Source organism: Ambystoma mexicanum, chromosome 3p (assembly GCF_040938575.1).
Source record: "Ambystoma mexicanum isolate Mex_15411 chromosome 3p, UKY_AmexF1_1, whole genome shotgun sequence".
Classification (NCBI taxonomy): domain Eukaryota; kingdom Metazoa; phylum Chordata; class Amphibia; order Caudata; family Ambystomatidae; genus Ambystoma; species Ambystoma mexicanum.
The window spans coordinates 243,172,407-243,199,075 of record NC_090925.1 but is presented as its reverse complement, the minus strand read 5'-3'; the positions used below and the strand labels follow the sequence as shown (position 1 = coordinate 243,199,075).

The following is a 26,669-nucleotide window of genomic DNA, read 5'->3' as shown; positions in this document are numbered from 1 at the left end:
GTAGCCTCTGGTGATATGCACATTTGAATTTCCAGTACACTGATTACAGCCCTATGCACAGATTTCATACACACAACACTGCAGCACATGGATCAAATTAAGAGGCTCTCTCGTCACATCTGGCAAGGACCCAGCCCATGTCATCACCTCCTTTCCAGTCAGACTAGAAGTTGCACCTCTGGGGGCCATTTAACTGAAAGAGACCCATCTGGGCAACTCTGAGGGGGTGGGCACTGGGCTGCAGTGCGAACATTCAACATAATCAGAGGAACCTGCATTTTGTCCATCACATGCCGGGCCTCTATGTCACCTATCGAACAAAATTGAAAGGCCTTAATAGAACTAACAATAACTTCAATCGTGTACACATCTGTTCACTAAACGCATTTATTTGTTTTTGTTAATGAGTGATTAATTCAATCATTAGCACAAATACATAATTGCAGTGGAAACCGACATTGACAGGTCATGGCTGAGTCCACTCGATCACACAATTGAGCCCTCTTTATTTTATTTTACTCCTTCCGCTTAGCTCATGCTTCCCCTGCATTTGCCAATAGCGTCCTGTTCGGTGGGTGATTTTTACATCTCTCTGTATCGTCTATTGTTGCCTTTTTTACTCTGCCCTTCGTTTTTTGTCCTCTCGATTGAAGCAATACACTCTTCGTCATCATCTTTGCTCGGGGCAGCCACGCGTCCTTGTTGTTCTTAGGTTTCGTGCTGACGGTGGGGGCGGGCACTCCTTCTCCACTATAGCTGCTTCCTTGTGGAGATTTCGCCCCCTTGATTTAAGATCTTCCTACGCTCTTGCTGTCTGTTCCCAGGCTTTTAGGAAATTGATCCACTGTTCTTGTGTGGTTCCGGTAGCATGGGCAATTTTGGTTGGTTCACTGTCAAGAAACCACATTCAGTCGTACATGCACTTTACAGAATCCTATGACATAACATAACATGGCTAAAATAACACGGTCAAATCTTCAAATAATAACATTTGGCACCAAGCACAAAATTCATGGAGATAGAAGATGTCCAGGTCATGAAGAAAAGTCCTGCCTATGAATGAGGTTTGCGGTAAAGACTCTGAATCACTCCTTCACCGTTTAATTTCTAGGAGGCTGAAATGGTCCACCTCTCTAGAGCTCATGTTGGTGCCAGGTAGTGTGGAACAGGGCAGCAATAACCCAGGGAAGGAGCCGGTGTCCATGACATGTTATGCCAACTCTTTGTGGCACTGCTCGGGATCTTGGAGGAATTCGATGGAGTGTGTTGCCTATCTAGTGCCTAGTTCCCTGCAAGTATGTGTTCTTGATGAATGGACATCTCTGGCACCTGTGCTGCCTAATGCTCTGAAAGAAGAGACATGATGCCCTTTTAATTTGGATGCCCAAGAATCAGGTTCCAATGTGACACCCAGCCTAGCATATGGTCTTGGTGGAGGTGACTCGTGGCCTCACGTCTACTCTCTAATATATATCATGCAAGGTTCCAATCGTCCTGATGAATTCATCTATCCAGGCCAGAGTGTGGTATGCACTATGCCAACACTCTAATGCATGCGTACATTAAACTACATTAGATCCAGCTCAGTGGTTAAAACCTCTGCGTTCCTCGAAAGCAGATGCTAGCTTTCGTTCAAAGGATTGTCTCATATTGACCCTAGGGGCATCAGTGCTTCTGGAAACAAGCCTGTCTGTGGACCAGTCTTTTCTCCCAAGGACGATTTAAGGGTCTTTGGTAGTGAAGACAGGTCCACAAACAGGCTTGTGTTGGGAAGCACCAATGCCCCTTGGTTACAGCACTCTCTGAAGGAGCATTTTCTTCAAAATTCAGATAGACTGCGAGCACCTGATGAGTGTTTTTTTTCTGACTGCACATTTTGGGCTGCGTTTAGTGAAGATGACGGGAGCCTGCATTTTCTGATGGGTACAAATGGTTGCCCATAGCAGTCAGTGTACTCCTGCTCAGCTAATGCCAACCAGCCTGGAATATGAGTCTGCTTGCCATGCTGTTGCTCATAGCTCTGCTGTCTTACCCCTAACATCACTACCACCTCGAGTTCTTCTGCTTCTCCCCCCTCCTGCCACCCGTTGTGGGTCTATTGTCCCCCCCCCCTAAATCTCTGCACCTTCGTTTCGGTCCCAGCCCCTATCCACACTTGTTCTGCTATCTCGTCTGCCACTCTGCATTCACCTTTTTCAGCTCATGTGCCCTCGCCAACCTCTAGTGGTTAAAGTGGTGTTTTCCAGGGTTCGGTTCCTTGAGATGTCAATGTTTTCTTCTGCTAAAACCCCTGGCTGTAACTCGATGCTGGCAATTCCTGGCCGTATGGACTTACTTCGATCTGTCAGTGTGGCACTTTTGACGCTTGTGTTGCCTGGTCTTGTTTCCTGGTTTTACAGCTGAGATTAGCTGACTTATTCTGTATCCTCGGAAGTCTGAAACGTTGTTTGTTAGAGGGGCCCACAGAGTAAGTTATAGAGTCAGTGGCTACCCCTTTCATAGACGCACAGGAGGTGCACCAGTACTACAGTGAGGATAGCTTAACTATATGCTAGCCCAAGCATCACAGGAGGGAAAAACTATGTCATAAAACAAAGTTAAATAGGTGACTGAACAATTTACAAATTAGGCAAATTGCCTAAACACCAAAAATATTATAGAATTACAGAGGAAACCAAGATGAAAAATGGTGGATTAGTAACAACCAAGTGCAATTTCATGTACTGCTTTATCAATAGCGGCACATATTCATTGACTCTATTCCTTACTCTGTTATTCCCCATCTCCCCTCCAGAGTCAGGCACCCATACACAAAAAAAGAGGGCCCCTGCCCCTTTATATACTCCAATTGTTAGAGAGGCCGCCATGGAGGTGCTTATATTAATCCTGTCTGATCAGGCCAAGCACCTGAAATGTCTAAGCAGTGGTTTTGTTGAAGTAAGCAGAGGACCATTTGGCGCGTGTTATACCGGTTAGACCGGTTGCCTACACCACTGGATCAGAGATCATTCACAAAGTTTGTTACCTTTTGTCACAGGGTGTGGGCATCTCCAAAAAATGAGGCCAACTGATAATGAGCTGTTTGAGTTACTGCAAGCAGAAGAACCTCTGTTTTGGATATGCTAAGCCATTGAAAGCTCTCTCTCATCTAGTGCGATTCATCTTCAAGACACATTTGATGTCAGACCTAAGTCCGTCTTCGTCTTCTGTTTCTATTTGAATAGGAGCCTGTGTGTCATCCGCACAGTTTGGAAGAAAGCCTGTGTAATTTAATTAGTTGTGACAGGGTACATATAAATGTGTTTATCCATCAATGGGGAGAGAGATGGGCTTTGAGGGACTCTGCATGTCTCTTTCCTGATACTGTACTTGGATGATTCTTGTTGTCTTCTTGGCCTCACTCCTTGAAAAAAAACACAGATTGAATCCAGGGCTTTACCTGAAATATGCAATTAATCAAGAAGGCGTGTGGGAATTATCTGGTGGTCCGTGCCAAGATAAGTAGCTGAGAGTTTCAAGAGAATAATAGTAGGGCTGTTGAGAAGTCCTTATCCATGGCATTCATGGATTTCTATGACAACTGTTCCTTTGCCTTTTAGGGGATGGAATCCTGGGTGTCAATGATGCAGAAAGATGTTGGTTCTCACACATTCTTAAAGTTGATGGGTTACTTTGCTCTCGTGTATCCTGCTAAGGCAGGAGAGATTCCAGATCGGTAAATAGCTGGAAAGCTCTTTGGGATCCGCAGTTGGTTACTTTAACACTGGCATTGTGAAGGCATGTTCAGGGTGCTTGAACTTGGCCTAGCAAAAGGGGGGAATTTAAGGTCTTCCCTAGGCCCGGCGGCAGAAATGGTAGGACACATATGATGCCAGTTTCTGCACATGGTGTTAATTTGAGGCTGGGGGCCTTCATCCTTGATGCTGTTCTTCAACAACAGTGTTAGATGCTTACGGGTGAAGGAAGGCAAGAAACTGTTCTTTGGGGATTCCATAGAATTAAATGTTGACTTCTCTGAGTTTGTAATTGATGTCTGTTTTTTTTAGATTTTAGTTGTGAAAAATGTGAGCAGGTTCAAGTTAAGGATTGTGGGGTGATGGGCATGCTCTTTTGAACTAGTCAATTGGATATCTTCTGAAGTATTTTGTGCAGGTCGGATGTAGGGTGTGTGGCTTTCATGACCCTGTCTGTGTGAATGGTTTTGACATGACATGACATGATTGGTTATTTATAACGAGCTTAACACCCAGAGGTTTCTAAGCGCAGACCTGGGGATCAAACCTGTGTTGCTCCATGTCGTCTCCAAGGTGAGCACGTTGCTGCTGAGTTATCTTCCCGAGACTCATTTGGTGGTTTGGTGCCATATCATTTGGATCTTGCATTGTATTTGAATTTGATCATTCTCCAAGTGTGGTGTATGTCTTATTCGCTACAAATTACAGCCCTTTCATAATGGGTCTGGCAGATGCTAATGAAATCATTTATTGTGTAGTTTGATAGCAGAATATGGCTTTTAAACCCTGTCGGGGAGGCGGAAATGGCCGGTAATGGCCCACCAGCCCGAACCATGGTAGACCTGAGTGAAGCGTTACTGCCCATGTCTGTCGTGCCCCATCTCCCCCCGCCTGGGCATGAAAGACATTCGCACTCTGGGGTTTATCCAGGGTGAAAATGTTTTCTTTTCCCCCTCAGGAGATTCGCACTGCTTGCTCAGCCAATCTCCCAAGGGGAAAAAAGAAACAAAGATAGCTGCCAGGATCTGAAGACAAGCTCCGGTCTTGCAGGTAACTTGGGAAGGGCCAGAGGATGGGGAAGGGGTTTGGTTGGTTTTGTGGGTGGGGAGGAGAGCGGGAGGCAACAGGGAGAGGCTCCTTGTTGCCACCCCAAATAAGAAAAATGTTTTAAGTTGCACCATCCAAGGAATGTAATAAATAACAGAGGGGTGCACTACTATTTGCAAAAATGCTCATATATCAATTATTTTATATATGTTCAGGTATTCACAAGAATTTCAGGTGCCCTGGATATGTCCCGGGCTACACGGACTAAAACTAAATGTACTGTGTTCATCGAATAATCAAAGAGATATCCAGTTACTTTTGTCAGGAATAATCCTTCAAATTGCATTATTAAATTCAAACATATCTAAAGAATATTGTTATATAATTTCTCTAAATTAAATAATACACTTCTATCAAGTTTTTGTTCAAAAAATATAATTTTACAAAAAGATATTCAAAATAAGCAATCTTAAATAATTAATGTTATATATCCAGTCCTAATACAAAGGGGATCACAATCTCACAGAGTATGTTGATCAAAATATCCAATTAGTTGTTTCTACAGACAATATTACATACAATGTACATACACATTTCAACATCTAACAAGATGGTTCTTCTTCGAATTGCTCGCATAACCACTAGGCGTGTGTCCCTTCATCAGGTGGAAATATTGTCTTTTTAAAGTCTGTCTTCTTAAACCAATCTAATAAACAGAAAGGAAACAACCCATTTAGAATGATATGCCAGTCAATAAAAAGAAGTAAGACAATATATGTGCAAATATACCTTTCCACTGACCTGCAACCTCATGGAATAACCATAAGGAACTAAAAGCAAAAGTAATTCAATCAGGTCAAGCGAACCTGTCAGCTAATGTCAAGAAATAATTAACACAGTTCTGCTATGCAGAAATGCCAATTAGCATTAACCCTCCTCTTCAATAAAAACTCAATGTGAAGAAGCTGAAAACAAATTCAGAAATCCTTACTAGTAAATCAGATTCCTATTGCTGTAACACATGATCTAGTATAGTACGGGATTTGCTCACCTACAAGTTCAGATGGCACTTACGTTAACATTGTCCCAATGACTGTTTAACACAATGCCACCGTTCTTCAATCCACCACAATAACTCTGACTATATCAGGGAAGGGCCTCGGGGGCTGGCAAAGATGGCAGAGAGTCTATATTCTTGACAGCTGTTCTAGTCACCTGATTGGCTAATGCCCCTTCCCTAGGGGCCTCTTGTGTTATTTTGATGCTAATAGCTCATCTCTATGGGCTCCTGTACAGTGTCTTAGCATTTAGTACACATGTTCTGAATAACTATTGTGCTAACTGTTTTAGAGGCCGTATTGGGACAAGCTTTAGGACCAGGACAGCTGTGATAAACCTAGGTTTGGCTCAGAAGAGTTGCTTCCTTACTCGCTCACTCCCATTTCAGTTGTGCGTGTATGATATGAGGTCGAGGGTGTGTGCTGCTTTCTGTGTGGGTAGAAAGACAAGTTTCCTAAAGCCCAATAAGGGCATATTATCACCATGTTCATAGCTGGCATGGGTGAGGTTGTATACGATGGATTACTAACTCTACAATGAGTATTTTCTATGCTGTGGTTTGAAGGTACTGCATCAGCTCATGACATTCATCGAGGACGGACACATGATATCCTGGTTTCTTTCAAATTACAGGCAAGACCAATACATGGCTGTTAATCTTGCAACGGAGGATTGTGTGCTCCACAGGGTTGAGACGGGAATGTGAAGGGCACTGCAGAGGAGTCTTTGCTACAGATTTTGGCCACTTTTCCTTTGCATGGCCCTCTAGTTGGTCTTTGTTATAGTGTCTCTTCCCTGCCCTGTATCCCTCTTCACTCTTCTGCCTTGACCCTATCTTGTACCTAGCTTTCTTTTTGTGCCACACCCTCACATTTCAAAAATGTTATGTAATCTCGCCACCATGCTCAATCCACATTTAGTCACCTGTATCACCCTCGCTCCACTTTTGTACATCTAAATCTCACTCTCCTTTCTGCGTTGTCTCGCCCCCACCCTTGTTGCGATGAACATAAAATGTTCCAACAGGGAGAAGCGGTTTATGCTACGGAAGTTGTATTGGTCTATGGTGTGGCTTGTTTAAATGCCATGCTGCAATCAAAATATGTTCGGCATGGTCAGTGGAATTGATATAAGTGTTACTATGTGTTTAGTTTTTGGATCCATTTTAGATTGCATTATGTAGCAACATCATAGGCGACAGTGTGAGCACAATATTATTGTGTGGAATGCAACTTTGTAACTTTGTAGTGCCTAAAGTCGGGTGGCGAGGAGCTATGTGCTTGTCAGAGAATTGGGTCTGACAAGAGAGAAAGAGATTGTAAGGGGGTGCAGTAATCCCATTTAGGGAACATGTGGGGACTTGACATGATTTAGGTAGAGACACTGTTAGAATATTAAGGTGTTATACATTTGACCATATACACATAAGAACTTTGCAGATTGCAGTCCTTGTAGGTATTGCCTATGTAGGCCATGGACTCGTTGGTTTGCAAAGGGTAACTTTCTTTAGCACTGGCAGTTTGGATGACCAGGTCAAGAAGTGGGAGAGGAAGTGAACCACATTGGGAAGATAATATTAGCAAGCAAATGGTCACTAGAGGCGAGGATGGCATAATGTATTATTAGATGGGGATCTTATGGCCAGTTGGGTATGTAGTTGTAAGGGGGCAATCGGCCTGAGAGTACGTAGTCCTGTTGTTGAATGACTAGGGGAGTCCGGTTAGATTGAGAGGGTTGAATTGTGGTTAGTCAATAAATACACAGAGGGGCTGTTTAAGTGCAGAGCTTGACCAGGGTTTTATGGTTCCATCTGGACTCTCAGGAAGAGTAGTAGGACAATGTGCTATATGATTTAAGATGGAAGTCGCAAAGAGGTGATGCGAAGGAATGTAGAGGGTGCAATTTGAGACACCTGCTTGTTTGGTGCGAAAAGGAGGTTCAAAAGAATGGTCACTGTTTTCTCTCCTCCCTCTAATTTAGGAAATCTTATTGAGGCTATGCACTTCACTTGCTGGGTTAAAGTTTCTCTGAAAAATGGGGTAAATCAACTGTTGAATTGTTCTAGTTAATAAAATAATCATGTTTCAGGATGTATTGACCGGTTAGAATGAGACCTTGTGGACAGAGGACTGTGCTTAGTAGATGTATCCATTGGGATTAGAGAATGTAGGGGATGATTAGATTTCTTGTATAGAGTTATCCAGTGGGCATTGTGAGATGACGTTGTAACTGGTATGTGCAATTATGAAAATTATCTAACTTTGTGTTTCCAAACTGTAACTTTGTTGATCACGTTTTCAGCTTCCCAAAGCTGACTAGCCCCTTCCGCCTGTTTCAATGTATTTAAACTTACTTTTCCGACAATGAGCATTCACTCTCTTTTTCGAGTTTTTTTTCATATCAGGTTTTGGGATTACCCTTCTACATCATCTATCCATTTGATGCTGTCCTGCACCCAACCTCATCCATCTTTGTTCTACATTACCCTCCTTAAATCAGACATCTCTTTATGCATTGGCTTTGCTTTGATGTCTCAGTTCTCAATGTGGATCCACCTATGTTATGCTGTCCTGCCTCCACCCTCGTCCATCTTTGCTCTACAGTACCCTCTGTTTATCAGACATCTTGTCATGTTCTGATTCAAATTCTCACTCCTCACTGTGTACTCATTTATGTTATGCTGTTCTGCCTCCACCCTCAAACATCTTTGTACTAGAGTACCCTGCTTCCATCAGACATCTTGTTACACTTTGCTCTGATGTCTCACCCCTCACTGTGCATACATCTTATTTCTGGTCTCCCTTGTCCTGCACCGTCCCTCCACCTTTGTTCTCATGTCTCACACCGCAGCCTCCATCCACACTGCCCTCAAAGCCCCCACATTTGAAGAACCCTTAGTTTGCAGTTTCATGCCTGTCCCAAAATTCAACTGTCAATCACTCAGAGCTGCACAAAGAAGGCATATTCTGTAACCTTTCATAGCCCCACCTCAAGTCGAATTGTTCATGAATTCTTTTTATTTTGTCTACCTTCTGCCGGTTACCTTTTTTGATCATGTATGCTACGCTCTGTAGCATGTGCAGCGCTCCTGTGGCCTTTGAAGCCCCACGTGCCGGGCCCCTGAGCACCGTACTGTTCCATAGAGTCTGCACCCATGGGTTTCGATATGCTAAGGGCATTTAACGGAAACTGTTTAGTATACCATTGCACTCATGGGCTTTGATATACCACATGCTGTGGTGTGATGCTCTTTGATGTACCAAGCGCAATGCTATTAAGACCTTTGATGTGCTGTGTGAAGTGAATTGAAGGGCTTTGGTGATGCATGTGCAAGGCTCTGCTTTATTTATTTATTGATATCATTATCGATGTTGAAAAAATGGAAGCAGGTATGCTGACAACTTCATTACCTTTAGATGTAGATGTAGGTGAATCTCAAAGGAGCTGGGGTGCAATTTCCATTAGGGGTTTTTTGAAGGCTAGCAAACGAAAAAGTGCTCCGATTTGCCACGTCCATTCCTTACAAAGGCTTTGGATTTTCATGTACTGAATTGACAGGTTAACAAGTGTCTTCCCTATACATGTATCGCAAATAGTTTAGCACGACTCTCTATGGAGGTGCAGGAAGGAGTAGTGACGGCCGGTGAATCTTTTAATTGGAGGGGCGTAAATATTTTGCAAATATGGTGTGAATATTTCACAAATATGCCAGAGCAACCGAGCCAACCAAGGGATGTTCGGGAAGGATTTTCCACACAGGAATTTTGTTTCCTCTTGGGTTAAAAGGATGCATTATATTGCACACTTTCTGTGAAAAACTGGGTAACGAGCCAGGCAGTTTGCAATTGGTTTTGTCGGGTAACTCCAATCCAAAAATGCATTAGATGCAGGTCACCAACAATGCACAGGAGCACTTACCAACGTATTTTCATGATGCCTTTGCCCACAATAAATTCCAGTATGAAAACATGTTCACGCCTGCTGTTCCCATACATTTCCATGCTGGATGCACCAATATGTGCCAGAATTCCTATATGAGAACTTACTCATGTTTGCTTTGCCCATAATGCCAGTAGTCATTCTATATAAAAACATGCCCCACTTTCTCTGCCAATACATGGCAGTATCCCCACATAAGGACATATTCCTGTTGGCTTTATCTTTAAAGATGCCATGCCACAAAGAGAAAACCTGTCTAAACTGGCTGCTCAATGTACTCTAAACAAACATACAACACTCTTTATGTTTGTTTTAGCCGTGATGCCAAGTACATAAAGGCATTGCAATGGCTAGACTGGCTACCCCAAAATGTCAGACTAGCCAAATATCATCTAACATTTGTGATCATAGATGCCCAGAATAAAATACCATGCCACAGTTAGAAAGGGCTAGACTAGCTGCTCAGTACAGCCAAGTGATAACACATATCATGCTTGACGTACCATATATGCCCAGTAAATGACAAATCATGCCACAGTAAAAAAGAGCTAGAATGGCTGCCCCCAAATCCCAGCCTAGCCAAGTATGACACACCCCATGCTTGGTTTATCATATATGACCAGAAAAGAAAAAACCCAGAGTTAGAAATGTGTAGACTGGATGCCCCCAAAATGCTAGTCCAGCCAAATAATAACACTTTATATCCTTGATCATAGATGCCCAAAATAAAACACCATGCCAAAGTAAGAAAGAAATAGATTGGCTGACCCAAAATGCCAGTCTAGTCACGTAATGCCACAGCATTGTTTTCTTATATTAACAGCAGGTTGATAAAAGAAAGAATTATTTTTTTTACTGGGCATCAATCTTAGATGCCCAATAAAACAAAAATGTATTGTTGCCGTGCCCCCACCCCAGCAAGGACAAATGCACAAGTGTGCACACATTCATACAGAATATTCACTCACTCATTCACACGTGCCCATACATCAGACATTCACAGATACATTTTACATAAAAATAAAAGTCTTCCCTGCACGCAGCCCAATACTCTGAAGCTCTGCAGCGGCCTCCAGGCAGCGCTCAAGCTCTTGCTCATGCAGGAACCAGGAAGCGGCAGCACTTTGTGGTTCCTGCTCATGTGGGAGCAGGACCCAGAGCACTGATGACACAACGCCCCAGTCTGCTTGTATATGCAGGGAGCTGCAAGAGCAGCGCCTTGCACATACAAACATGCAGTATCCAAGCCTACATCTCCAATGGGCCATGCAAGGCTGCAGAAGCAACATGCCCCAGCCTTGCATGGCCCATTGGACATGCACAGCTGGGGTACAAACTGTCTAGACAAAACTGTGGTTCCCCATGACAGTTCAAGCCAGCCCAGGAGTGCTCCCTCAGCTACAGCAAGCAAGTGAGGGAGTGCTCCTGGGCTAGTTTATGTTTATGTTTATTAATTTGCACCACGCTCCCAGTACCCAAAGGCTTAAGGGCGCAAACGAAGATCAAAACAAGACGAAAACATCACATAAGGTTGAGGTGGTCAGAGGTTGTGCTGGTGGGTGGTAAGCTTTAAGGATTTTAGCAGAACAGGTGAGTCTTCTGTTTCTTCTTGAACACCTCTGTGGCTAGTTCAACTCATCTATGATGGGCAAGGGTTTTGGTGGTTCGACGCCCCCTCGCCCATTATAGACGAGCTTCCCCTGGGAAGGAGCCTATCACAAATGCCCATTGATAGAAACAGGGGGTACTAGGCACACCATACTGGCCATTAAAGGTCACTAACTCAAACTTACTGTCATAAAAACGGGGTGTTTGCACAGACTTTGTGGAGGTCATTATAGAAAGTGGAGGGTGCGACCAACATGAGGACGGGGCCAGAATAGGGTGCTAGCGCAAGCCCCACTGGAGGCAAAGAAAGGGAGCTAACATATCTCCCTAGCCCTCAGGAGACCAGGAGGGGGTAGAAATCACCAAAGCATGGTAGAATGGGGCTACAGCATTGGCCCATACAGAAGCTAGCAAAGAGGACCACCACACACCTCAACCAGCAACCAACACGTGATTCATTTTAGAAACGTTACTAGGTGTTTCTACAGCCACCCAAGAAGAGAATGGGATAAACCATGTGTTCCCCACCTTTAAGGACATGTTCTTGCAGGACCCTCTGTATCCCACGATTGCGGGCAGGTGCCAAACCCCACTTCAAAAGTCATTTTCTTGTTGAAATGATTTACTGCACACTCACCAATGAAGTAGACTTGTCACCAGGGGTGGGAGCTTCTTACATAAAGATCAAAGCAGCAGGAAATCCTCACCTCTGCCTACTACACTCTATCGGGTGACCTCATGCTTAAGGCCACTAAATCCATGCCCTGCCCCAATAGCCACAGCCCACCCATCCACCTGCTGTGTGGTAAAATAGTACTGCCCTTGCACTGTATGGAGGGTCCGGGTGGCACTCCTGCCACAGACACCAGTGCTGTTTCTCAATGGTATCCGGTGATATTATCACTGAAAATAACATTATATTTTTTAATGGCACTATCTAACACTTACCCCAAATTTTCTAGGACTGCAGTTTGTTTATATAATTGCACCGGTCCTAAAATAGATTGGATGGGGGTGTTTAGTGCCTTTAAAACATATATGGAGACACCCCTGATGTTTTCTCCAGCGATAATATCACATATAACCTTTCCGAACGCATGAAATGCTGCAGCCCACCGTGTTACATACGCTGAAAGAAACGGGCCATTTCTCGCCAGGAGAGCCGGAACCTGTGGCAGCAGAGCACGGGCTGGCTAATGAGGCGAGGCTCTTCTGTCTCCCTCCTGTACAGGCACGTTGCATGTCACTGCCATTTGCCCCTGGACTAGAGCCATCATCAGGAGCACATCAAGCAGGCCATTCCCTGGAGCATTCATTTTCAAAAGAAATGCTAAAAAAATAACTATTCGAGTCTGGAGTATTCAGGTTACAAACAAATTTCCCAAGCACGCAAAAACATAACATACATTTTATAAGCAGCCATTTTTATTTTGTACACTCTTTTTTCAAAGTATCCCTTCATAAAGAGTTGCAATGCTATGTGACTTTATACTGACCATATGGTCGCGACAGCCCCAAAAACGTATGAACAAGTTCACTCATCGGCTGCCCTTTTAAAGCACTAGAGATGTTGCCTTCATGTGCACATATTGACACCATGTTTATCAATGCCAATTTTTATTTATTTATATATGCATTTATTTATTTATAAACAAGATGAACAAGGCTCTTTTGATCACAAAAGAACATACAAAAGATAAGAAATTAGATTTGCTGGGAAGCAGTGAGCTTCTTACAATGGGGTGAGTTTGAGCGAAATTCTGACCAGGTTGTGGAGGGGAGTAAATGGAACAGTCAGAGGGGACAATACATTAATGGGCATAGATTAAGGACAACTAACACTGCACATTTTTAAGTGCAGCTAGGTGGTACGGCCAGCTGTGCTTGAGATGTGACCATGATGGGTGAAGTGCGAGAGTGAAGGCAGAGCAAGTGAGGGACAGAGGCAGGTTAGAGGTGAGGGAAACATGTTAGCTAGCAGGCAGATGACGGGTAGGTTAATTCCAACTGTTATGGTATCACCATTGTTGATTGAAAGTATTCTGGAAGCACGAGTCAGTACAAGCTTTTCATATAAGGCTGTGAGGCACTGGCTGCAAGCTGTTTGTACTACCAGGCAATATTCTCTCACGTAGCCCTTTTGATACAAAGAGAAGGCATTAATTGTGCATCCCCGTCTTTCATCAAGGTACATATCTCATCATACCCTCATTGGAACAGGTGCACCATTCTTTGAATCATCCCCACCCTACCAACCAGAGAAATTACTCTGTAACAACAACCAAAACAATGGTGTGCCTTCCTAGCAATTCTTCACCAACCAAAGAAATTGACCATCAACATTAATGGCGAACAAACTGGTCAGAGTGCAACCACTTTCAAGTCAGGGTGTGCAGCCTATGTGTGAGTAGAGTGTCAAGGGAAGGCCACATTAAATGGTAAACCTGAGTTGTGTTCCACTTTTTCCAACAAGCATGAGTTAAGATTTGTTTTAAGGTAGGATTCTCTGGCAAATGTGCAGCACTCTACAATCCATGTTGGGAGCAAATGCCCAGCCTGAGCGAAATACGCACCCACATAGAGCAGCTGTTTATATATTATGTCAAAAAAAGAAAAGCTTAGTGTCTGCAGACATCGAACAAAACCACAGGGTGCAAATATTAAAGTTGCAAACAACTAGCCCACCAACAAACTGACTCACCTCCTCAATTCCATACATACACAAAGCACACCATTTCTTACTCGTCGAGAGTCAAACATCACCAGCCTGCAGCCAGTGGCAAATGCACATTGTGCACCCAGAAGACCTTGTCAATGGTGCTGCCGTTTCTAGAGAGCATCCGGGTGGGGACAATGTCGGGAGTTTACTGGAACTGCCTGCAATGGTTTCCAGGCAAACAACAGGCCAATCCCGGCACAGGGAGCAGAGGTATGCTGACGACACCCAACATTATACAGCGATCGTGCATGCTTCGGAGCATCTACACATATGCTTTGACTGAAGGTCCAGTGGACTGTAGTCTCATAGTGTTCATTGAATTCAATTCAAAGAGTTGGGTTTCTGGGAGGACCTATACCCGACGGGGAGGATAGCTCGGGGGACGTGTTTTGTCTTAGCAGCAAGCCAACACAGAGCAACACAGATTTAAAACCCAGTCCCGTGCTTAGAGACTAGTCTCCGGTATTAAGCACGTTATAAAAGATACATTAATCACCAATGTTTGCCTGGTGAAATACGCCTCACGCACGCTGAAAGGCCAATGATCCATGCTTAAAGATGAGCAGAGAAGCATTCTGGTGCCTTCGCCGTACCCATCAGTTAGTAGAGCAAACTCCAGACACAGTATTGGGCTACCAAGAAAAGACTGACAACAGTCGAGCTATGTCGGCAGTGCGTCGTGACTGGAGACAGCCAATATTCGTCCTATGTTCAGGTCTTACTGAATATATCTAACATAGCTTTCATCTGGAGCAAAGACCACTGGCTAGCCATGAATAGATGCAGGAACTGTGGGGATAGATAATGGCCATCAGGCTCCCTCTGGTAGCCTATTCACACGCCTTGTGGAGCATTATAGTTGTAAGATAGCTCAGCGGGTTGAGCGCTCACTGCTGCGACCTATGTGTGATCTGCAGGTCGCAGGTTTGAATCCCAGCGAGGCCAACTCAGCCTTTCATCCTTCCGAGGTCGATAAACGAGCACCAACTTCGGTTGGGATGATAAATGTATGTAAATATGTTCTCTGTAAAGTGCTTTGCCTTAAGGCGCTTCATGGATAACAAATCCTTATTGTCGTTATTGTAGGCTCTGAGAGATTCTGCAGAGTGCTATTGGTTCTTTCAATAACCACTTATTGGTGTGTAGCAAGCAAACACACAGCACCCTAAAAAGGCCATGCGGTCGTCAGGCCCTACAACATACCAGGAGCCACTCAGTGGGGACTTGCCATTTATCATATGTGCATTACTGATCACAAAATAATGAAACTAGACCAAGTATCACCTCTGGAACAGCAGCGTTGTAGCGTGTCCATAGGATCTGTGGCACTGTCATGCATTTTCCTTAGTCTCCTGCGCTCACATACTCTCCGACAACCTCACAGCACCCATTCACAAGCCAGCGCTACACGCGACGCTAGCAACGACACCTACCCACCTTTATATTAGCTAAAAGGCACACACGCATTCTAAACTGGACTGAGAAATCTTCCCATGTTTTGGATTTCGGTCCCCCGAGGGTGTTCACCCACAGCGCTTTGACGCCATAGCAATGGGAAAAGGAGCTATGCAAATGACAAATGACATTAGATTACATCAGTGTTCCCAAAACCTACAGGAGTTTTCTTCTTAGGGGAAGCCAGACAACACACAACACAGTCTATTGTCTGTCTCCTGGTGGTGTAGAAATTACCATCACAAAAGGGATTGTAATCCGGCAATTACTATAAAACTAATTGGCACTTCCTGCCGCATGTGCGTTTCATGCTGTCACTGTGGCAGTCATGGAAATGAATGCCACATTTCCGAGCAGAATGTCTGTGGGCTTGTTTACCACAATGGGAGCAACAACGTCTGCTTTATTGTGCACTGCTAAGCAGGGATAATTTAGGAAGCTTCCCGTTTGCAAGTAAATCCGCCTGGCAGACACGAGTGGAAAGCAGGAGCTGCGGGCTTGGGGGGGAGGGGGGAGAAAGCTGGGGGTGGTGGAGAAAGCAGGCAGGCTTTCCGGGTGAAGCTGCTGCGTCGTGGGTTCGTTGCCACGGCCCCGCTTTCCAGAGGCGGCGCTCGCCGAGCACTACACGGCGTCACTGTGTGGGCAAGGGGTGCAAAGCTCAAACCCGCACGACATTCACCTGAATACCCGCCTCGACTCAGCACCGCTACCAGTAGCCAGCCCGTCGGTTCTCTGTCACGATGACGAACTCCTGATTTTGGCAAATTCGACATAATGACGACTGCTTTTTCTGACAAGTTATTTTTTTTTTTTAATATATCTCTCCATTCCCCCTTTTCCAAAACCACCTCTCGTTTCCTTCCTATCCTACCATGTCTTCTTTTCCCTTCATGTTTCCCTTTGTTTTGCTGCCATTTGCTGACCTTTTCCTTGCCCTGTTTTATTGCAGGCATCACATTGTAATTAAAGGTCGTTTCTGCAAACATGTTTGCCATCCCCACTGGACGCTACCCTGACCAGTGGCCACACTGTCCCCTGGTACACAAGCCACGGGAACACTAGCCACCTTCAGGGGTGTGGTCAAGACGCTTGCACAATAGGTACCACCAGCCCACCTCCCCTCCCCCATGCCCTAAACTGGTTTACTTTCTCAGCACCACCAAAAGGCCATGCACACGCCATGCAGTGCACTCTCCAGAAAACAACAGCAAACCCTGACATGTCAGCAGCCAGTGTGAAGCAAGATTGCATACACTATACAGTAACCGAGTGGAGTGGGGTTGGGAGGGGGTGGGAGGTGGTCAGGAGTACAATCAAAAACCCCTTCCTTTCTCAGCTGTGGAAAACACGCCCATGTTTCGTTAAATGAGTATGGGCTCCAAATGACAAAAGGGTGCCAAACAGAATTCACTCACCGCAGAACAGCTGTTCACACCAGCATTTGGTGAGTTGCTGACCCACAACACTTATGGGGTAGTCACAGGGCAACAAATGTGTATATCGACAATAGATCAGTGATCCGAGATAGGTAATGTGGTAGACAGACTGGCTCATCAAAACAAAGAGATTGAGACAAGTAGACCTGGAGCCGGCAGTGGTGATGTTCAGGGAGTGGCGCTGAAACTGACAAGATGGATGGCTTCAAAGAGAAGCAGGGAGTGCGCCCACTCTTCATTACTGACACCACAAACCGTGGCTCCATGAAGCCCTGCAATAGGACAACATTAAACAAACCACCTTCTCGTGAGCGGTGGGGTCTTGGTTAACCTCAATTGACCAAAGTGGGCTTAACCACCGGAAGTCAATGAATCGAAGAAGGAAGTTCCACAAAAGGACAAGGAAAGTGCTGTCCCACTGACAAGGAGTCACCTGGCCAGCGGCCACCCTAAACATACCACACATTTCAGGTTTTTACTTAATATTCCCATAAGGGCTGAAGCAATATGGGCACTTTACACATCAAGACACTTGAGTTCAGTTTTATGTCAAACGAAGACCAGAGTTTACTCAATTTTGATTGGATGGGACAATTCTCCATGCAGCCCCCTCCCCCCCTCCAACTCCCGGTGTCACTTTTGTACCTTTCAGTAGTTTCTGCCCCTCCAAGATGTTCGGGGAGACCAGCGCTGTGTACCCCTCTTCTGAAAAACCCGGCTTGCAGTCACTTCTAGAAGTAGGGTCCCCATGGTAAACCTGCGGGCGGGAAGAGTGGTGAAAAATATAAGGTATTTCTCCTTTTAGGTGCAAGGGGCACCTTGACAATACATGCACTGTAGAGCACTGAAGACAAGGAACGTGCAGTGAGGACGGGGGGGAGGGTGAGGACATGTAACTATGTGTAAGGGTTATGCTGGTGTGTAGTGGGCATCTCTGCTTGACTCTCGTCGGGTACTAATAGCAATAATGGCCACGCCATATAATTAGTCAGAGGACGACGTGATCCCGTGTAAAATGCCCTCTGCGTAATACACGGAGCGTCAACGTCGGACCGGACGGACTGTGTCAGCGGGTAAGTAGGTGAGCTAAGTGAGGAGTATTGTGGCGGGTTTAGGAAGGTGGTTGAGTGAACAGGGGAATGGAATGTGCATGGGAGTAGGGAGAGGAAGGGTAAGAGGTGTTACAGCCTGCGAGTCTGTCCCCGGATAATGTAAGCATAGGGGGAGAGAATGGGTAGGCGTTACAGGGGTATCCCCGGAGAGGCAGCAGGGGGACAGGAGGAAGGTGAGGTCACAGGGGGCAAAGTTACATCATGTGTACAGCCTCAGTTGCACGAGGGTTTCACTGCAAAAGGAGTTGTGAAAACGAATTTTGAGAACGCCAAGTAGAATCACAATAATATGTTGTTTTCAGAAAGGGAGCCCTGGGATTACGTGTCTGCGTCCCCCCCACTCGCTGGGGTGATTTGGGTGCTGCACCTCCAGTGAGCGTGGCTGGTGACCAGAGTACCCCTTGCCCAGTATAAAAGGGGGCAGGGAAGGTTTGTGAGCAAGCGACAGTTAGATGATTAGGGGGAAGCTAAAAGGGTCATTGGCACGGTAAAGGAGGGGGGTAGCGCTGTTTGCACAGACAGGCTAGCCCGGGGGTACAAGACGGGTGAAGAGGTATGGAAGGAGTGATGTGGCCTTGGTGAAAAGATGGGGGAGAAAAAAGGAAGACGGGTGGGGTGAATTGGGGAGGAGGGGAGAGGGGATAGGAATTAATGAAGGATTTCATTAAGTCATTGTTTTGGTTAATTGTTAATGATCAGTTAGTAGTTTGTAAGGCGTATTTGTAAGCTGTGTCATGTCACTTTAAAGCAACCTTTTCCACTATACGCGAGTCTGGCGCTTCTCTGCAGTTTAGCCCAAAATACCGCCCGCCTGATTTCTCACGTTTCTAAGTGCTGCAATACTAGCTGTTATTATTATGGAATGGAAAGCTACTCATTTTATCAGCATCGGAAAGGATGAAAGGCCGAGTCAGACATGCTGGGATTCAGAATTGCCTAGTGCAGGCTGGCCCCATGTCAAAGGCAGGCGCTTCGCACATGAGCTAGCCACCCGGATAGTACAGTTATACGGAGCTCCCTCACACAGAAACAAGTCACTGGGCAGGGGGGTCGCTTTTGCTGCTTATCGTGATATGGCTCTTGCACAGGAGCTGGAGTTTGTGGCTGGCAAGTCATGCAAGAGATCCAAATGAACTCACGGGGGAGGGGGGTGAAAAAACGTTTAAAACTAATCAGTGTGGGAGGGAGGTCAGGGTAGAAGAGGCAGAGAGAGACAGGGCAGGCAGCCTAAGAAGGATGGGCATGTGAGTGAAACCGGCAGAAAGGAAGAGGGGCACTGTTGGCACAGAGAGGGCACATGGCATGGAAAGGTGGGTCAGGCAACTCCACTGAGCGGGGTACACAAAATGCAAAGAAAGGACGACACAGGGTAAGGGTGCGAATAGCGAAGAAGGCTAAAGGAGAGTAGCTTCACATGCAGACAGGAAGAATGGAAGGCGGGGGGCAAGGGTAGGGAGTCTGAGGGGGGCTCGGAGGCAGGAAGAATGGAAGGCCGGAACGTAGGGAGTGTGAGGGTGGGACACGCAGGCGGGAAGAAAGGAATGCTGGGGGGGTAGGTAGTGGGAGGGTGGGACATGCAGGCGGGAAGAATGGAAGGCGGGGGGAGGGGAGTGGGAGGGTAGGACACGCAGACAGGTCGATGGGTTGTACAGGGCAGAGTAGCAGACGGGTAGGAATGGGGTCAGGCAGAGGGAGGGCCACGCAAAGTCTGAAAGCAGAAAAGGAGTAAAAGAGAAAAGAAAGTGTTTGAGTTCCAGGCAGGGCATGGAGAGGGGCCGGCCAGATAGATTTGGGAGAAGAGGCAGGCAGGAGAAGAGGCAGGCAGGAGAAGAGGCAGACAGGGAGAAGAGGCAGGCAAGGAGAAGAGGCAGACAGGAGAAGAGGAAGGCAGGGAGAAGAGGCAGGCTGGGGAAGAGGAAGAGGCAGACAGGGAGAAGAGGCAGGCAGGGAGAAGAGGCAGGCAGGAGAAGAGGCAGGCAGAGCGAAGAGGTAGGCATGGAGAAGAGGCAGACAGGGAGAAGAGGCAGGCAGGGAGAAGAGGCAGGCAGGAGAAGAGGCAGCAGGGAGTAGAGGCTGGCAGGGAGAAGAGGCAGGCAGGAGAAGAGGAAGGCAGGGAGAAGAGGCAGGCCGGGGAAGAGGAAGAGGCAGACAGGGAGAAGAGGCAGGCAGGGAGAAAAAGCAGACAGGGAGAAGAGGCCTGCAGGAGAAGAAGCAGGCAGGAGAAGAGGCAGGCAGGGAGAGAGGCAGGCAGGAGAAGAGGCAGGCAAGGAGAAGAGGCAGGCAGGGAGAAGAGGCAGACAGGGAGAAGAGGCAGGCAGGAGAAGAGGCAGCACGGAGTAGAGGCAGGGAGAATGCATAGACAGGGCCCGAGAGGGAACACATGTCAAGGAGAAGGCGAAGACCTGACACAAGAGGGCACAGGGAGAGGAGGCCAGAGCAGTGTGGCAGAGGTGGGCTGCATCAACCGGCCATTGCTTTATATATTTCACTATTCAACCCTCAGCACCCATACTGGGATGTCGGGCAGCTTTCTATGTCCAGGGATTGCCAGCAGGAGCTGCTGATCCGTGCATCTGCTCGGATCTGATCTGCGCATGTGCCCGGCATGTGTTCGGAGTAACTATAGGTTCGTTCCTTGTAGATGCTGCTGGCAAACAATATACAGGCCTGGAATGGGTGTGGAATGTTTGGGGTACCAGGGTGGTCTAGCTGGTAGTGGGAGTGACATCACTTATTGGGGCAATGCATAGACTACAGATCGTTGAAGGGCTGGCACAGAGGTGACTTCACTTAACTGCTGATGTTTACCATTACTTCCACGATATGTCACGACATATCGTGCCATTTCGTGATATCCTGTGCCCTGTTATGTTTGTTTTGGCTTTTAAAACAAACGCAACAGGCGCTGAGGCGTATTTATAGGCCATGTTCAACAGGTGCCCCTACCAGCACAGGATGGGGTTGGGTGTAATATTGGGAGAGGCAGTGAATTTCTATGCGGTACACTGTCAGTTAATGTCATCGCGGGAGCATATGTTGGGGTGCTGTAAATCTGAGAGGTGGGGGAGGCTTGTCAATATCTTGAGGTGCTTTGCTACTTTTGGTGATGCTGGGTATTGCAACGTCAGGTGGGCTGGTGTTAGGCACGGACTGGCATATAGGGCAATGCCCGAACCAAAAACACAAAATGCTAGTGTGGGCCAGTTTTTAGGGTCAAAGTGGGCCAGTTTGATACGTTACTCACTGTGTGGCTAGTGGTTTTGACCAGTGCTATGGAATGAATATTTTTTTAATGCACAATTTGTATCACATTTTATCATAAACCTCCCCTTTGGGTACTACTCAAACAGTCTGCCACAAAAGGAATGAATTGCCAATTGCAAGTGTGGGCCACTTTTTCATTGGTGCCCGAGACATTGTTATGCCCCAGTCTGACCCTTGCTGGTGCCTATGGCACAGGTCGGCCAGTGATTGGTATGGAGGAGGAGGGGCGATATGGGCCGGGTGGTCCAGTCAGTTGTATAGCAAGCGACCTGGAAACTATGCCTATAGGGTGCTAAACGCTAGCATCCAAAGACACATGTAAAATGAACTAGGCTGTAACCCTTGCGAGACCGCTTTCTGTTATTGTGGTTTTTGTAATGAAACAAACCATATGTGGTGGGGCGCAGAGTGTAGGCTGCCGCTGAGGGAGAGGTGGTAACGGTAAGGACGAGTTTTCACCGATAGTCTGTGGCAGCATATGCTGTGGGTGGGGCCATCTCGGTTACACTAGGCTGCACGAGCAGTTAGTGTTATGGTTGGAGTGACCGGTGGCAGTGAGGATGATGCTACCGATTGGCGAGCGCACTGGGCGCGCTAGGGCCTTAGTGTATGATGTGAGTGGTAGAATGGGTTGCTCTGGCGTAGCATTGTCTTATGGTGGGGAGGTACTGCGCATGGATGCATGATCTTAGCTCGCCGAGTGGTACACGTGTAGCAGTGTGTCTGTGGTGGTGTAGGCTGAGGAACAGTGGCAGCATGTGGCAGAGCGACAGTGGGAGGTGGGTGGCAGTGGCCCTATATGTTGGGGGTACAGTATTAACATGCATCAGAATGGAAGACTGTGGATGAGGTAGAGGTAGAGTTGGGGCTGTAGACTTACACAGTGTGTGGTACATGTTAGGTAGTGCGCGATGAGGGAAGCGGTAGAGGACAACACGCAGGCAGTGCACAATGCTGGCTACTGGGATATGGTGTGAGGGCTGGGGCTGGGGGGTGATATGGTGATATATAGAGATGTATGAGGGATGGGTTGGCAGGTCCAGTGGTCATGCCTTAGAATCGAGAGTGAGCACATATGGCAGTTTGAGTGCTACGGTTCAAGCGGTAGGCTGTGATGGGTTGACTTAAAGGGTCGAGCAGTAGGGCACTGTGCTTAAAGTATTAGGGTGTTATAGAGGAGATAACTTGAATGGGTGGCGTAGGAGGCATGTTGGATAGAAGCAGAATGGTAGGGCACAGGGCAGCTGGTGCAATTGGATAGATTTGGATGAGAGTCGAAGGGCTTGATGCGTAGAGTGGTAAAGTGGGGCGTCTCATAGACTGGAGGGGTAGGTGCAGCGGCTAGAGGGAAAGTAGACGATACAGGAAATAGTAGGTGACAATGGGATGAGTGGCGGGGAATGACAGCCGAATGCAAGGGTACACTAGAGTACCAGGGCACTGTAACTGACAATGGAATCAGAGGGTATAACGGATAGCGTTGCTGGGGTATGATGGGCGTAAGTGTACGGTATAGTGCTTAGAGTATTCTGGGCGGAGTGGTAGCGCAATGAGTAGAGTGGTAAAGTCTGATATAAAGCAGTAGATGTCGGTATGTAGGCTATCACCACAATGAGAATTGTGTAGAGCGCACAGTCACCGCAGCGCAACAGGCAGATAACAGAATGGCGTTATTACCCGGCACAATGGGACTCCATTTCATCGATCTTATAACGATGAAGGCTTCGCCCGAACCTGTCACCATAAGTTCCAGCACTCATCCTTGACACGGATGAATTGCTCCACTGAAAAACATGCCTGGCCGTAGGGTGTAGTATGTAGAGCGAGAGGGCATAATGTCTACGCTGTACATAGGGAGGAGTGACATGGTACGATGATCACAGTGGGAGAGTACACGGTTAATATTATCATTATTATTATTAGTAGTAGTATTATTATCATTATTATCATTATTATTATTATCATTATTATTATTAATAATAATAATAATAATAATAATAATAATAATAATAATAATAATAATAATGATAATAATGCTACTACTAATAATAATGTATGTATAATGTGTTGACCTCCTCCAAGAGGCATCTTGTGTAGCGTGCGATGGTTAGAGTGCAAAAGAGTAGGGCGGGAAGAGTGAGGGGCTAGGGTGGTTAAAACAGAATGTTGGGGTGGCCAGAGTGGTAGGGTGTGACGAGCAAAGCGATTGGGTGCGATGCGTGGCGTTGGAATTGGGCACAATGAGAGGGTGGCAAGGGCGGGATGGGTAGAGCGAGATGGCACACTGAATAGGGTGGGAGCGGGCGATGAGCGGAGTGAGGGGTGGGCAATGTGGAAGAGAGCAATGGGTAAAGGGTTAGAGTACCATGAAGTTGCCTCTGGTACAATGGGTAGGGTGGGAGGGCAGAATGAAAAGAGAGAGGTGCTATGGTGTGGCGGGTGAGGGTGCAGGCTGGGGTGAGTGGGAGGGTACGACGCATAGGGAAAAGCGCACTAGCGAAAGTGGGAGGGTCTGGGCAACACGGCCACGGTGGCGGCTGCCAAGAGATGTACTCAATGCCGGTGCGGGCGGGTGGCAACATTCCCTCTGGAAGAACAAAAACAAGCAGACAGGTGGCAGGCGCAATGCTTGGCATGGGGATGCCAATCAAGATAGGGTTACAGGTCGCCCCTAAAGCAATAAGGAGGATATCAATCACCCCGAGGTGTACATAGGGCCCCATACTGGTGTGGGGATGTCAGTCCCGCTGGGGTGGGGGGCTGGGAGGGGTGACTGTTAGCCACGCCAGGTGATTATACTGGCTATCCGTCGCCATAGGGAGAGGCTCTTCTGTCTGAGCTGTGTCGGAAATACCCACCGCCCTGGGGTCTATGATTCCTTTAGATCAGAGGCGAGAGACAGCCCCCCCCCAGTACTCCCCCCCCCCACCATAACAAGACGTGAGATAGCAACGGGAGTGCTACTAGAGAAGGTGTGCAGGAAAAACCCACACCCAAGAAGCTTTGATGGAGGAAAGGGGAGGGTGGTGAGGCGAGGTTGCGTTTGTGATTACACATGTTTCAATCACAGCTGCCCGTCACTGGAGGGTCACACAGCCTGCATGTGACGGGCAGAGCGGTGGAGAGCGAGGGCACCTCGAGAAGCTGCCACTTCAGAGGCACAGGGCAAGTGAGGATTCCCTCTGTGAGGGCTACTGCTGACACCTGTCAATCACGGGGAAGGCGGCGCTGCTGTCAGTCACTGCAGGCGCAAAGTCCGCGTTGGCTGCTGGGTGGAATAAGTACGTGTGGGAGAGGGGAGTTACTGAAGGCTACCAGTCACCTCGGGCGGACAACACATGTGAAGGATGGCGTGTGTGTACGCCGTCAATGCGTAAGTGCAGTTCATCTCTTAAACGGTATGTGACGGCGCTCTGTTGACAGCTGCCAGTCACCTCAGGGGTAGAGCAAATACGCAAGAAAGCGTGTGCCCGAGGAGTCCAGTGACGGGTGTCAGTCACTTCTAGTGCGCAGTCCATGTGACGCAAGGCGTGTGTGTGAGGGTACTCTCCTGACAGCTGTCAGTCACTTTCTGGTGCAGGTACTATGGGATGGCGCGTTTATGAGGGGCAGTGCCGGCAGCTTCGGCCAATTCGGGTGCACAGAACCTATGGAGAATGACTTGCACATTGGAGCGGTCCTGTTGACAGATGTCAAACACTTAGGGTGCGCAATACGCGTGCTGAGCTGTGTATCACTGCAGGTCTGCATGTCAAGTGGAGGAAAGGGTGTGCGCGAGGGCTCCCACGGCAGCACCCCCCTTTCGTGTGCACTGTAAACACGAGAGATGGCGAGGTGAAGCATCGTGGCGGGAGTGGGGGGTGAGCTGGGGGGGGGGGCGGGTACCGATAAATGCAGGGGCTCAGAGCTGGAATGAGAGGGGAAGTTTCGCTGGTATATGGCGGCCGCGGCAGGTGCCCGGTGCTTCTGGAGGGTGGAGCGCGTGAGGGGGGTCTGTTGACTCAGTTCAGGTGCCCACGATGCATGTGGGCATACAGGCGTGCGTGTGGCGGAGCACTGCTGACAGCTGTCAGTCGCCTTAGGTTTACAGTGCTGGGCAAGAGGAGAGAGAGCGCACGTGTGTGCGGGGAGGCGATGGAGGAGCGCTTCTGTAAGGTGGGCGGGCGAAGGCATCTGCAGGTGATTGCGTGGGAGAACTTGGTGAAGGCAACGTACTTGTCGGGTGCTAAGTGTTTGGGAATTAGGAACAGTCTGCCAGAGTGGTGCGGGGGAGGGGGGGCAGTGCACACAGGATGTGGTGTGGGAGAGAGCAGGGGGCCTAAAAATGCTCACTGCCAAAGGGAGAGTGTTTGATGGAGTGGGTGTGTTTAGGGCACGGCGCGAGAGATGCCGTCGAAGTGGAAGTTGCGTGTGATGGTTGAGGCATGGGGGTCTTGGTTGGGAGTGAGGCAGAGGTGGGTGTTACTGAGATGGGGGAGTTAAATGCCCTCCAGCCCACACTCACCGTGCGCGCTCCACAGACCCCCAGCAGCAGGAGCAGGGTGAGCGGATGTGCCGGCATCCCGAGGGAGGGCTGCTTTCTCCGCCCTTTGCACGAACCCTGTAAGTGCGTACTCCAGGTGCCTCCTGCCAGTCCCGCCGCCAGTGCTTCCCCCACGTTTTTGCCAATGCCTGTTCCCGTCCTCTGCTGATGTCTGCTGCAGGTTCCTCCGCCAGTGCCTGCTCCTCCCTGCGCTGGTACCCCTCCGGCTGGTGCCTCCTTCTGCGGGTGCCCCCTCCTGTAAACCCCGGAGGCGTTCAGAGACCGAAGCTCCCTGCGCGCTCCCTGCCCCCCTGCGCAGCGCCCGATCTATGCCTCCGCTGCCAGCGCTCAACTGCAGGTGAGGAGCGGAGTGCGGCTCCCGCAAGCCACGCCCACCTAGCAGAGCAGGGACTCTCCGGGGCCACGCCTCCGACACTGGCCGTGCCCAGCTACACTGAGGAACTCTAGTCCAGAGAACGGAGACCGGACCCGCCCCTCGCTGGCCACGCCCACCGCCTGCTGCACTGACAGAAACACTTCCAAAACGTGTCCCTCAAATTGGCCACGCCCACACATAACGGTTCTCTCGTCGTGGACACGCCCACTTACTTTCCAGCCGCTCCCACCTCGAAAGCAGAGAAGAGTAAAACCATGTTAAAGGCCACGCCCACTCATCGCCCGTCCCCTCCCTCCCCGCACTCCTGGTATCACAGGAGACTTGCAGCAGGAGGCCACGCCCCTAGAGGCGGGCTGCAACGTTTCTCAGCGATGCTG

At 47.9% G+C, this 26,669-nt stretch overlaps 1 long non-coding RNA gene across 1 annotated transcript; it reads right to left on the bottom strand.

Moving 5' to 3' along the window:
- Positions 1-2,094: 2,094 nt before the first annotated feature.
- Positions 2,095-26,340, bottom strand: LOC138580294 (uncharacterized). Its single transcript, XR_011304225.1, has 3 exons — positions 25,878-26,340; positions 17,643-17,754; positions 2,095-5,487 (listed from the first exon to the last, which is right to left on the bottom strand). It is a non-coding gene; the product is annotated as an uncharacterized lncRNA (long non-coding RNA).
- Positions 26,341-26,669: the final 329 nt, after the last annotated feature.